Source organism: Esox lucius, chromosome 9 (assembly GCF_011004845.1).
Source record: "Esox lucius isolate fEsoLuc1 chromosome 9, fEsoLuc1.pri, whole genome shotgun sequence".
Classification (NCBI taxonomy): Eukaryota; Metazoa; Chordata; class Actinopteri; order Esociformes; family Esocidae; genus Esox; species Esox lucius.
The window spans coordinates 18,899,197-18,912,387 of NC_047577.1; positions in this window are offsets into that span (position 1 = coordinate 18,899,197).

The window sequence follows — 13,191 nt, forward strand, 5'->3', positions numbered from 1 at the left end:
CTGCACTCGTGAAGGTAACAAATGACCTTCTAATGGCCTCAGACAAAGGTTCCGCATCCGTCCTGTTGCTTCTTGATCTTAGTGCTGCTTTTGACACTATTGATCACTCCCTTCTCTTAGAGAGACTGGAAACCCATTTTGGGCTACATGGACATGTTCTAGCCTGTTTTAAATCTTATTTATCTGAAAGATATCAGTTTGTTAGTGTGGATGGCATATCCTCTGACAAGTCTGCTTTGGTGTTCCTCAAGGCTCGGTTCTGGGCCCATTATTGTTCTCACTATATATGCTGCCTCTGGGCTATGTAATCCGAAATCACAATATACATTTTCATTGTTATGTTGATGACACAGAATTATATATTTCAAGGAAGCATGGAAAAGCCCCAAAATAAGCTACTTTGGAAGCATGCGTTTCAGATATTAGGAAGTGGATGACAGAGAACTTCTTGCTCTTAAACTCAAGGAAAACAGAAATGCTCGTTTTAGGACCCAAAAAACAAAGAGCGTTGTTAGCAGATCTCACTGTGAACCTCGACGGCTGCATGGTTGTATCGCAAAAAACTGTAAGAAACCTGGGCGTTACCCTTGACCCTGACCTCTCCTTTGAAGAACATATAAAATATGTCTCAAGAGTTGCTTATTTTCATCATCGAAACATTGCAAACTTGTGCAGAAAAACGAATCCATGCTTTCGTTACTTCTAGACTAGATTACTGCAATGCTCTTCTTTCCGGTTACCCTGACAAATTAATAAATAAACCTCAATTAGTGCTGAACACGGCTGCTAGAATCCTAACTAGAACAAAAAAATTTTAACTCATTACTCCTGTACTAGCATCCTTACACTGGCTGCCTGTTAGGTTTAGGGCTGATTTTAAGGTTTTATTGTTAACCTATAAATCAATACATGGACTTGCTCCTACTTACCTTGCTGAAATGATCCAGCCATACATACCTACACGTAACCTATGATTGCAAGATGCAGGCCTTTTAATTGTACCTAGAATTTCTAAACAAACAGCCAAAGGCAGGGCATTGTCTCATAGAGCTCCACTACTGTGGAATGATCTGCCAATTAAGGTTAGAAATGCAAACTTTCAAGTGTCTACTAAAAACTAATCTCTACAGCACGGTTTATAATTAGGTGTAGCCTGGCCCGGGGGCGTGAAGGTGACCCGAAGGCTTGATACTGTCCACCCTTGCTGTCATGCCAGGTGGGCTCTCGTCGCCACTGGGATGCCCTCCAATGCCTTTCGGGGGAAGAGTCACTGGCTTGTTGTTGTCTCTCTGTTGTGCACTTGTGCATTTGGCCCGTTGCTGTCCCTGTCCTTGTCAATCTGGTCATGCTTCTGACCTAGTCTAAATGTAAATAGACTCTGGATTTCGTCCACATGCATTTATTAATTATTCCAATTGGACTCTTAATATCTCACCCGGCACAGCCAGAAGATGCCTGGTCACCCCTCGGAGCCTGGGTCCTCTCAAGGTTTCTTCATAATTTCGGCCTTGTTAGGGAATTTTTCCTAGCCACTGAAATTCAACCCTACTGTTGTTTGCTCCTTGGGGTTTAAGGCCATTTTTTTCTGTAAAAGCACTTTGTGACAACAGCTGTTGTAAAAAGGGCTTTATAAATACATTTGATTGATTGATTGATTGATTGATGAAAATCAGTGAGAATGTGAAACAGGTGTGAGCGACAATATGGGGACAGTCCAGGGTGAAGGTGATTAGCCGGAACAGTGGTGCCTAGAAGGCTGGTGACATAGATTTCTGGAGTCGGTGCAACGGAGGAGCTTTGTGACAGTACTCCCCCCCACCCCTAGACGCGCTGCACCAGCAGCGGAATGTCCCCCACCACGGTCAGGTTAATGTGGTAATCCACCGGGAGCCGCCGACGGTACGTCACCTCGTTAACCCTCCTCAGGACCAGAAATGGGCCTATATAGCCTGGGCCCAGCTTCTGGCGAGGCAGTCGTACAGGCAGACCCGGTCCAATGGAGAGTAAACAGGCGCCTCACTGCGATGGTGGTTGGCCTGTTCCTTGTGCCGACGCACACCGCGCGCTGGAGGTGTGTGTGGACAGCGTTCCTAACGTGGAATCATTCATCCACCGCCGGAGCCTCTGTCTGGCTTGGATGCCAAGGTGCTTGGGCCGGCTGATACCCCAACACACACTGAAACGTGGTGAGGCCAGTGGAGGAGTGACGGAGGGAAGCCCACGGCAGAAAGTCTGCCCATTCCCCTGGCCGGTCCCGACAATAACACCTCAGGAATCTACCCACCTCCTTATTGACCCTCTCCACCTGCCCGTTAGCTTGAGGACGGTACCCGGATGTGAGACTAACCGTGGTCCCCAGACGTTCCATGAACGCTTTCCATATGAGGGAGGTGAACTGTGGGCCACTGTCAGACACAATGTCCTCTGGGATCCCGTAGTGCCAGAAGACATGCGTTAAGATGGCCTCCGCAGTCTGCAGGGCCGACGGAAGCCCAGGCAGAGGGAGGAGGTGACAGGCTTTGGAGAACCGATCCACGATGACAAGAACAGTGGTGCATCCCCTGGAAGGGAGAGGTCAGTGACGAAGTCCACCGAGAGATGAGACTAGGGTCATTGTGGAACCGGCAAGGGCAGGAGTTTTCCATACTGGTGGTGTCTGCGTATCTTAGATTGGGAAAAGATGGAACAGGAAGAGACATAAACCCGGACTTCCTTAGCCAAGGTGGGCCACCAGTACTTTCCCTGCAGACAGGCGATAGTCCGGCCGATCCCTGGGTGTCCTGACACCGGTGCTGTTTGAGCCCAGGCGAGAAGATGATCCCGCACAACCAGAAGCACGTAGACGCAGCCCTCAGGACATTGTGCAAGTGTTGGTTCCGCCTGCAGAGCCTGCCGGATGTCAGCATCCAGAGCGACGATGCAGGACGGCGGGATGATAGGTGTCACCTCTCCCTGCCTCTCCCCCACATCGTATAGGCGCGATAGGGCATCAGCCTTCACGTTCTTCGAACCCGGGCGGTAGGACAGTGTGAACTGGAACCTGGTGAAGAACAGAGCCCACCGGGCCTGTCTTGGGTTTAGCCTCTTCGCTGCCCGGATGTATTCCAGGTTCCGGTGGTCCATCCACACCAGAAAAGGGTGTTTGGCCCCCTCCAGCCAATGCCTTCACGCCTTTAGGGCCTTCTTGACCGCCAGGAGTTCCCAGTCTCCGACATCATAGTTCCTCTGGGCGGGGTTCAGCTGTTTGGAATAGAAGGCGCACAGCCGCAGCTTAGGAGGGGTCCCAGTGCGCTGAGACAGTACGGCTCCCACTCCCACATCTGTGGCGTCCACCTCTACGATAAAGGGGAGTGAGGGGTTAGGATGTGCCAGCACGGGAGCCGTGGTGAAGCGCGCCTTCAGTGCCTCAAATGCTCTCTCTGCCTCCGCCGTCCAGCGCAGCCGCTGAGGCCCTCCTTTCAGTAGGGAGGTGAGCGGCGCAACTACCACGCTGAAACCTCGGATGAACCTACGGAAGTAGTTGGCGAACCCCAGGAATCGCTGCACCGCTTTCACATAGGTGGGAGTGGGCCACGGCCTGACTGCGCAGACGTGGTGCTCTTCCATCTCCACGCCCTTGGTGGATATGAGATATCCCAGAAAGGACACAGACTGCTGAAAAAACTAAAACATTTTCAGCTTAACGCACAGGCTATGTTTCAACAGCCTTCCCAGCACAGACCGAACCAACAACACGTGCTGTGCACGATCAGCGGAATAGATTAGGATGTCGTCTATATAGACCACTACACCCTGTCCCAGCATGTCCCGCAAGCCCTCGTTAATGAAGGCCTGGAAGACTGAAGGGGCGTTGGACAGTCCAAAAGGGCATCATATTCATAGTGCCCCATGGTCGTGGAAAAGGTGTTTTCCATTCATCGCCTGCACGAGTGCGCACCAGATTATAGGCCAGTTTCGTGAAGTACTGAGCCCTGTGCATCTGCTCAATGATGGTAGGGATAAGCGGTAGTGGATATCTGAACTTGATTGTGGCTTTATTCAGCTTGCGATAATCTATGCAGGGGCGCAATCCCCCGTCTTTTTTCTTCACGAAAAAGAAGCTTGAAGAGGCTGGCGACGTGGAGGGACGGATAAACCCCTGCCGAAGGCTCTCTTGCACGTAGGTCTCCATAGCCTTGGTCTCCGCGTAGGAGAGCAGGTAGACATCTGACAGCAGGTCAATGGCACGGTCCCCAGGACGATGAAGAGGTAGCAGTGTAGCCAGCGATCTGGAGAACACCCGGTGTGACCCCTCTATCCACAATAGAGACAGAGACCCAGGCTCTCCCATCTCCCTCGGTTTGACTCGGGCACCAGTGTCGCACCCACCTCCATTGGCTCTGACCATGGAGCAGGTTCCGCCATGTGCACCGGAGTCCGCTTGGGCTTCTTACGGGACTGCAGGAGGTTGTCCAGGCGGTGCTACGGAGGAGGAGGAGCACCTGCGCCGGAGGGATTCGAGACAGTTTTAATAATTTGACAACACAAATATATGTATAAATATTACAATATATGCGCTATGAGCAAACCATCATATAACGTTTTACTGTTTTAATTGCATTAGTATTAGGTTTATTATTATTATGATTATTTGGTTATTTGAGGGTTTGAGGTACATTGCCAAAAAAACATAGCTAACAAAACAGCTGTTAGCCATGGTGTGGCGATATACAGGGCCTCTCAAATGTATTCACCACCCTTGGACTTGACAATCAAAATGGATTTAATACACTGGTCTACCCGAGGAAAGTTCATGATATCAAAATGAAAAATCTGCAGATTATTTTAAATTAATTACAAATGTAAAACAAAATAATTGATTGCATCTGCTTCTTAAGAAGCAGAGACTTGGCGACTGGATTAAGGGATGAATGAAAGGAGCAAAATATGGAGACGTCCTTGAAGAAAACCGGATTCAAATCGCACAGAACCTCTCAGCACAACAATGTCCCAAAGCACAGCCAAGACAATGCTGGATTAGAAATCGTCCTGTGTGCAAATGGATGAATACATTTTTGTTTTACCTAAGCATAAGTAAAATTAGAAAAGAAAAGTTAGTTTAAAAAGGTTGTACCCAAAAATCAGATAGTAAGACATATCTTGGGGGCATTTTAATTGTGTTAAAATGACTTGGTTGATGTGCATGGATGAGAGAGAAACAGGAAAGCTTGGTTATATGGACAATATGGTTTGTAACGTTTCCCTCTTCATATTGTAGACTCACATTTCTGTGTCTTCACACACATATAGGCCTAAAGCATTAATGAAATGAAGTCATAGTGGTTTATACATTTGCCATTTGTCAGTGTCAAAATAGCCTGTCACTTTACTATTTTTTTTATAGGACAAAAATGGCTACTATAATTATAAAAGTCTACAGCCATGTATAATGAAATAACATTGCATGAAATGCATTTACAAAAGGACACATTTTCCACAGACCCTATAGGCACATCTGGTCACCCCCTTACACCAATATGGTTTGTTCTGGCATCATGCGATGTACAAATTAAACACTGGTTTTAATGATTATTTTGGCCATAAGGGAGGGTCAAGTGAAAAGGTATTTATCTAAAGGGAGTGTCATACATTTCCTCTAAGTATACATAATTTAAAATAAAATACACCCCCTAAATATTATCTAAATAGTGGTCAGTGTGGCTAGTGGCGATCATTTCAGACTTGGATTTCAGGCCATTTTCCTATCATGCAAAATTGGGTGTCATAATTTTGCATTGCATTTTAACACCGAATTCAACTGGACAACATATTTAAAATTATCCTCAACAAACCCAAAAGTTATCTTAGACCCTAATCCTAAACCCACAGCAGTGAAGTAGGGAACAAAACAGTGTGTTTTTACAACCAGTAGAGGTCGCCACTTGCATGAGAAAAACTATAGGCTGTGAGGATGCAATGCAATATACTGATATCAGGGCCACTGAGGAAAAGGCTGTTATTCTGCCTTTCCATTCATGACAAGCTACCCATTTGGGAAATATAAAATGTGGTTATAGCATTTTACCTTTAACTGAAAGGTTGCTACATCAAACACCAGAGCTGGCAAGTAAAAAAACTAAATGAAACAGTATTTGCATAGTAGTTCTGTCCTGGAGGGAGTTAGCCCTACTGCTCCTATGGTACTTGTTATGACAGTCCCCTGCTCTTTTCCAATTCAGATGGGTTGGTTTAAACGTGATAGACACATTTTGGTTGTGGCCTGTGTGCTAAAACACCACCTTTCCCTAAATGGCTATTACTGATTTAGATGCCCTAATTCTTGGGCTGAAGGGCATTAGTACACATTCCTGTTGTTCATCCATGTGACCGATCCTAAGTAAAACAGATTTCTTCCCACTTGAACTGTAGATCAAAAGGGATACAGTGAAATCAAGATACTCAACTTCTAATTAAGTAAATTACTTTTTAAGAAAGAATATGCATTGCATTGATAGTCCTATAGAGCAATGGTTCTCAACCAGCGGAGACACAAAGGGGTGCACATATGTTGGCCCTAGCACTGCGTAGCTAATTCAAATGATCCCACCATCACCAGGCTTGGTTGATATAAATCAGGATAATGTGAAAATATGCACCTTTTTAAAACGGAAGCACATACAGTGGCTATAAAAGATACACGCCCTTACAAAATGTTTCCTTTTTTGTTAATGTAAAGGCTGAAATCAAGACAAATAATTTCAGACCTGTTCATAAGATCTTGTACTCACTGTACTGAAGTGAAGAACAAATGGATGATGTGTTGGAGAAACAAAACCAGTCAATGCTATTGTTTCATGTGTACACACCCATGAACAAAAATTATATATTGGAATATATTTCAATAAACTGGAAACATATTTAAATATATTGGTTGTATATGTTCATAAAATACAAAAATAAAATACATTTAAATATATTAGGTAAATACTGTGTTTTTATAAATTATACCCCACAACCTTCTCTATCCTGATTGATGTCAAGTCTCCTCTATATTGACCTGCATCAATGAATCAAGGCACTGCGTCCTCTCCTAATATAATTAAAACATTACAAAAGTGTGTAGGCTCATGTACTCTGTAGGCAATAGAAGGTCTGGACTGGGCACATAGGGTACATCCACTGATTAAAATGTATTTCCTTCCCATATATTTAAATACATAAACATATATATGGAACTAACTAAACAAAAACTGTAACATTTCAATATATTATTTTTCGTACATATATATGTATACATACATGTACATATAAGTCATCAATATTATATTTGTAAATGTAATAGATGTAAATACACACAAACATTGTGTAAAAATATATTCCTATATATTACTTTTAAATATGGACACCCTCAAATCATCATTAATAAATAATAAATACCACTCCTTAGAGTTAATGCTCATGTACGACCATGGCCGTTTCCATGTCTAAACGCTCATAGTTAACCACATTTGGTAATTCCTTCAAGCTTGTAGGAAACACTACGCTTAAGCATGAAATAAAACGGAGACTGACATACAGTGAGGAGAACAAGTATTTGATACACTGCCAATTTTGCAGGTTTTCCCATTTACAAAGCATGTAGCAGTCTGTAATTTTTATCATAGGTACTCTTCAACTGTGAGTGACGGAATCTAAAACAAAAATCCAGAAAATCTCATTGTATGATTTTTAAGTAATTAATATATTATTTGATACATCAGAAATACAGAACTTAATATTTGGTACAGAAACCTTTGATTGCAATTACAGAGATCATATGTTTCCTGTAGTTCTTGACCAGGTTTGCACACACTGCAGCAGGGATTTTGGCCCACTCCTCCATACAGACCTTCTCCAGATCCTTCAGGTTTCGGGGCTGTCGCTGGGCAATATGGACTTTCAGATGTTCAATTGGGTTCAGGTCTGGAGACTGGCTAGGTCACTCCAGGACCGTGAGATGTTTCTTATTGAGCCACTCCTTAGTTGCCCTGGCTGTGTGTTTCGGGTCATTGTTATGCTGGAAGACCCAGCCACGACCCATCTTCAATGGGAAGTTGTTGGCCAAGTTCTCGCGATACATGGCCCCATCCATCCTCCCCTCAATACGGTGGAGTCGTCCTGTCCCCTTTGCAGAAAAGCATCCCTAAAGAATGATGTTTCCACCAACACGCTTCATGGTTGGGATGGTGTTCTTGGGGTTGTACTCATCCTTCTTCTTCCTCCAAACATGGCGAGTGGAGTTTAGAGCAAAAAGCTCTATTTTTGTCTCATCAGACCACATGACCTTCTCCCATTCCTCCTCTGGATCATCCAGAAGGTAATTGGCAAACTTCAGACGGGCCTGGACATGCACTGGCTTGAGCAGGGGGACCTTGCGTGCGCTGCAGGATTTTAATCCATGACGGCGTAGTGTCTTACTAATGGTTTTCTTTGAGACTGTGGTCCCAGCTCTCTTCAGGTCATTGACCAGGTCATTGATGCCCCACGAGGTGAGATCTTGCATGGAGCCCCAGACCGAGGGAGATTGACAGCCATCTTGAACTTCTTCCATTTTCTAATAATTGCGCCAACAGTTGTTGCTTTCTCACCAAGCTGCTTGTCTATTGTACTGTTGTCCATCCCAGCCTTGTGCAGGTCTACAATTGTATCCCTAATGTCCTTACACAGCTCTCTGGTCTTGGCCATTGTGGAAAGGTTGGAGTCTGTTTGATTGAGTGTGTGGACAGGTGTCTTTTATACAGGTAACAAGTTAAAACAGGTGCAGTTAATACAGGTAATGAGTGGAGAACAGGAGAGCGTCTTAAAGAAAAACTAACAGGTCTTTGAGAGCCGGAATTCTTACTGGTTGGTAGGTGATCAAATACTTATGTCGTGCAATAAAATGCTAATTAATTATTTAAAGAATCACACAATGTGATTTTCTGGATTTTTGTTTTAGATTCCGTCTCTCACAGTTGAAGTGTACCTATGATAAAATTAGACCTCTACATGCTTTGTAAGTAGGAAAACCTGCAAAATCGGCAGTGGATCAAATACTTGTTCTCCCCACTGTAGACCTGGGTGACGTAGCATAACATGTTGAATGTTTGCAATCATTATTTATTCATCTCAATCCATTGTTGCTCACTTGACTGCTAATAAAAGCTAAAGGGAGGACGGTGACAACAATTTATGTGTCTTTAGGGAAAAACGTTTTGAGCTTCCTCAAGTAGCCTATGCAAAAGCCGTCAATGCGGGTTTGTAGAACATTCAAATTCAACAGCATCTTTGGCATTTTTAAAAAAACAAAACATTAATGGCAATTAAACAAAGTAACTTCTCGACTCCAACCAAAGTGACAGTGGATGGAAAGTGCTTGAAACTGTTTTGTGGGCATTTTTTATCTGGCTCATACTGGGTGAGATCCCTACTGTTCGGTCCTGATGAAAAGTTTCTGTTACACTAAACTCGAGTTTTTATTATCCTCTCTAAAATATGTTTAAAAGAAATAAAACAGCAAATGATGAGCCAATGCTTTCTACAAATAGGTCCCATCTGTCTCTAACAATGCACTCAAAACAGCAGAAATACAGCAGGTAAATCCTTCGTTAATAATTCAGCTTCCATTTGATTTCCCGTTCGGTTAGTAGGTTAGAATAATCAAACTATGCTTTTAACAAATTACTACTTCATATGGATTCTTATTGTTACACATTAACTGACTTGGTCAAATTACTCCAACATTGACCCTTTTTATAAGCCCTTCCTTGGTTGATTTGGTTGTGTAGTTTGAATCGTTGTTGTGTTGAAAATTCAAATTCTTCATTAACTTTCCGCTTTCTGACAGAGGGGAGCAGGGTTGGTGTTAAATATATTGATATTTGGAGCTATTTATTATCTCTTTATCCCCCGGACCGTACTGAAGTGAAGCAGCCCCATCTCATGATGCTGCCAAAACCATGTTTGACAGCAGGTATTGTACTGTGTACTTCGGAGGATGAGCCATGCAGACTTTGTTCTAAAGATATCTGAGCATATTTTCCCCACATTAATTTTCGATGACTGTTTACATGACTGTTTACAGCTTGGATATGTTTTTTGTTATAAGTGGTCTCTGCCCCCACATCTCAGACTTGGAAAGTATATTAGAAAGTTTGTAATATGAAGAGTGTGTCTGACATAAATTCTTGCAGCTCCTTTAAGGATCCCGTTGGCCTCTTGATAATCTTTCTCCTTGTTCTGTTATCAATTTTAGAAGGATGTTCTGATCTTTGCAATAGCCTGGTGGTGCCATCTTGCATCCACTTCTTAGTGTTGGTTTTCATGATGTTTTACAATAGGCTGTAATGATTTCAAAATTGTTATACATCCCTCTCATTCTTTTTTACAGTTAAACCGCTCATTTCAATGGTTATGCACGCATACACAATCATGGCATTTACAGGTTTACTGTCTCAATATTAACCTAATATTTCAAGAGAAACTTACACAGCATCAAATCTTTTTAAAATATGCTCAAATTAGTGCCGGGTGAAATGGCCCAAAACTTTCAACACAATATTTTCAAGATATTTTGTCTATACAAAAATGTATGACGATATATTCATTTGTATATCTATTTTGTCATTATAATCTTGAAATACATTTTAAAAAACACAACCTTTTGTTTTGTATATACTGTTTATGCTAAAAGTTAAACGCAAGAGATCAAAGCAAACAGTTTTGTACAACTTTATTTCTTTTTTTTTTTATAATTTTTTAATAACTTTTAATAATAGTATTCTCTAAAACATAAACAAAAAATCGGAATAGTGTAAATAAAATAACACTGGTGTGCAGCATGGTAACGAATTCCCAAATAAAATATCCTTTCTTATTCTGAATAAATTACTAGCAATATTTGCAAAGACTACGTTATTTTTTAATGATTTAAAAGACTTGATAATTATATTTATTGCCAGCATTGAACAAACCTCCAATGCCAATATTGGATCAGAGCATCCCTAATAGTTAATCTATTAGTCAAGGCTCAGACAAAAGATTCAAATGCAAACTCAGGAGGCAGGAGGTTGAAGAACAATTTATTAAAACAATCCAAAGGCAATGCACAGTGTAACAATCCAAAGGCAGGCACATGGCCGGCGTGATCGGGTCGAGGCAGGCAGAGGGTCGGTTCACAGGAAATCTAGGAGACATTAACTGAGAACAGATACGCGGGTACGACTTGGATTAAATACATAAGGGATCATGGGGAGATGGGAGACACCTGGATGGGAGATGGGAGACACCTGGGTGGGGTGGAAGACAAGACAACACAGCTGAATGGGATAAGGGTGTGAAACTATTTCTATTTCCACTATGCCCATTTTCACCAGACTTAACTCCTTGAAAATGGCTAAAATCCAAAATGGGTAAAGTAACTGCCTTGCAGTTAGCTGCATTGTTGTGAAACCAAAGTTCCGATCCTGCTCAGCACCTCGGTGGATGCTCTTGGGGTTAGTAATTTAGATTGGTCACCTTGCCTCATTGCACTCTAGCTAGTACTTGTGGCGGTTTGGGGTGCCTGTGAACTCAATCGATAAAGAAAAACAGATATTGTTTCTTCAAGTGTGTCAGGATTCTGGTTCAGACAAATGTGATTCGGGTGTACTTCGGAAGACATATATCTTTTTTGGCCCTCAGGACTGCTGCTGACTGGATTTTTCATTAGTCAAACCATTATTGGTAAACCGAAGATACTTGAGTAATGACTGAAAAGCTAAAGAGGGTAGCCATTTCTAAGGCAATGGAACTGCCAACTTGGGACGCACGGTCACACTACGTCTAAAGTCACTTAAATTTTGCCGAACGGAGATGTGTACCCAATTAACTGGCCCCTGAAGTGTAGCAGTCACTCAGAGCTTGGATGCAGGCAAAATACTACAAGTTCCAGACTGAAACAGGCACACACCGACAGCTAAAAACACAAATGTAGAAACCTACGCGAGCACATTGTGCAATAGGCTCGTGCGCACAATCGCGGAAGCCTGCACATGCGCACGCCCACCTTTCGAATCCCTCTGCAGCGACATGGAAATATTAATCACAAACGGTTTTTAATGAGACATTCTTTCCTCTCCGGCCCGCTCTCGAGTGTTGATATGCAAACAAAGTGCCATTCCAGATGACTGACACCTCGCGCCTAAGCTGTGGAGCGGCGATAGAAGCATGGCCTAACTTGTTTATCACTTCTCTCATTACCGCACATTATCTACCTTCCCAAACCTGGCTTCCACTGTCAGTCAGACACAAGCCCGAGGAGAGGGATGACCGAACGACCACGGTGCGTCTGCCCGAGCATTTTGACGGAGTGAGAGACAAGGTAGTTTGCGAATAACAATTTCCTGTTGCCTTTCTTTCACAGTAATTACGCCACTTGAGTGAAAAAGTCTCAAAGTAGTGCAAAGCTTAAGCTGACATAAAAGGGAAAAGAATGTACGGAATGTTGTCTTCTGACTGACCAGTGAGCTTGGATACTAGCTGTAGCTTTCATTGCTCGCCAGTTGAACTTATATGGACCCAACATGGTTGTTTCAGAATAAATCCAAACGATGACTGATTTAAGGGCGCTACTGGCGTCAAGTGACGGTTGACGGGTGACGGTTGTTTGTTATGTCTTCTGTGTCTGTTATGAGGGGATTATAAATATTTGCAGGCCTCAAAACGCCACACCAACACAAGAGACGACTTGAAAGACAACAAAAGCGGGCGAAGACTGTATCTGAGTGCCGTGTCGGTGTGTACTATGAAAACAGGGAGCATTGTGGGATTTTCACCTGACACACAGTTGAACCCAGAGTCGGTGATCTCATCAGGCTATCTACATCCCATCTCCCATACCTATGTGAAAGAAAGTGATTCTTTAAGGCCAGCAACAAGGACAGGCCAGCCAATGTCTTACTACCGCCCCTTCTTCGCCCCTATGAACCCAACACTGATCCGCCATTTCAGTGCCTCCTCTGATAGTCGCACCACACCTGCAGTATCTCTCATGCAACATGGAGGCTGGCTTTGTTTAGTTTTGCAACTGACTCCATGAGGTGACTGCCGTCAATGACCAATCAATCGCCCCATCGCTCTAACAGTCGATCCATATCTCTATGAGGCTAACATGCAGCCCAGAAAACATTCCAAGAGGGATTTGAGAGATTGGTG